Source organism: Lagenorhynchus albirostris, chromosome 9 (assembly GCF_949774975.1).
Source record: "Lagenorhynchus albirostris chromosome 9, mLagAlb1.1, whole genome shotgun sequence".
In the NCBI taxonomy this organism is placed as follows: domain Eukaryota; kingdom Metazoa; phylum Chordata; class Mammalia; order Artiodactyla; family Delphinidae; genus Lagenorhynchus; species Lagenorhynchus albirostris.
Genome location: NC_083103.1, coordinates 18,492,472 through 18,493,870, shown reverse-complemented (window position 1 = coordinate 18,493,870; position 1,399 = coordinate 18,492,472). Strand labels below are relative to the sequence as shown.

General features: G+C 38.2%; 1 pseudogene; it reads left to right on the top strand.

The window, feature by feature from the left end:
* The first annotated feature begins 489 nt into the window (after positions 1-489).
* On the top strand, positions 490-947 carry LOC132525185 (small ribosomal subunit protein uS15-like; annotated as a pseudogene).
* The last annotated feature ends 452 nt before the right edge of the window (positions 948-1,399 follow it).

Here is a 1,399-nt window from a genome sequence, read left to right as displayed (position 1 = left end):
CTGTAAACTGCAATCTCACAGTTTACATGTTAATGTGGTAATTCAATTCAACGAACATTTATTGAACTCCTAGCAAAGTACTGTGCTGGGTGTTATGGGAGCATTACCATACCATTTAGGGAACATACAACTAGGAGGTGAGATAGGAAGAATAAAGTGTAATTTTGCCCCTGATATTATACCTATATTAGCAGTTAATGCAAAATGAGATAACATATGGAACAACTAACACGTGTAAGGTGTCTTTTTCTTTATATGACACCGTCCTTTAATGTGGACTTTCCTGTAACATCGCCATTGAACCTTTGGTGGATAAGAGTTGGAAATAATATCTTGCTTTCTTTCTTACTTTAAATGAGACAATTTTCTCTGGATAAGCTATACATTTATCCATTTTTGAATCAATTCTTCTTTATGTAAAATTCTATGTGTTTCATATTTTAGGTTGTGGTTTTAACAATTGAGTTGAACCACACCGCCGCCATCGTAGGTCGCATGCATGCTCCAGGCAAAGGCCTGTCCCAGTTGGCTCTGCCCTACCACCGCAGCACCCCCATCTGGCTGAAGCTGATGTCTGATGACGTAAAGGAGCAGATCTACAAACTGGCCAAGAAGGGCCTGACGCTCTCGCAAATTGGTGTGATCCTGAGAGACTCACATGGTGTTGCACAAGTACGTTTTGTGACAGGCAATAAAATCTTAAGAATTCTAAAGTCCAAATGACTTGCTCCTGATCTTCCTGAGGAGCTCTATCATTTAATAAAGAAACCTGTTGCTGTTCAAAAGCATCTTGAGGGAAACAGAAAGGATAAAGATGCTAAATGCCGTCTGATTCTGCTTTAGAGCCTTATTCACCGGTTGGCTCGATATTACAACACCAAACGAGTCCTCTCCCCCTCCCCCACTAGAAATACAAGTCATCCATAGCCTCTGCCCGGGTTGCATAAATTTGTCCGTTTACTCAAGCAATAAAATCATTGTTTAACTAGAAAAAAAATGAGTTGATGAATTATTCACTGCTTTCATTGAATTTGCCTTAGTAAACACTGACTTCAACTGACAATATTTGGCATCAACATACAATTCACTTTCACAGAATGATCATATAAAATACATTGAAAAGAATGAAAAATGGTGAAAAGGATAAGGCTATTAAAAAACAAAAAGCAGACAAAAACACAGCAACCACTCACTGAACACAATGGGAATTTTCTGATGACTTAATCCATCCACTTAAGGCGGTGTATCCACAGAAATTTCAAACATAGCACAACGCTTTTTCCTATTAATGAAGTGTATAGACCAGCCGCATGTATCCTATTTCAATGAGTTACTATTTTTACTTTGTCAGTTGTGTTATGCAAGTATAGCAGAGTGATAGGAAACCTGGAAATTCACA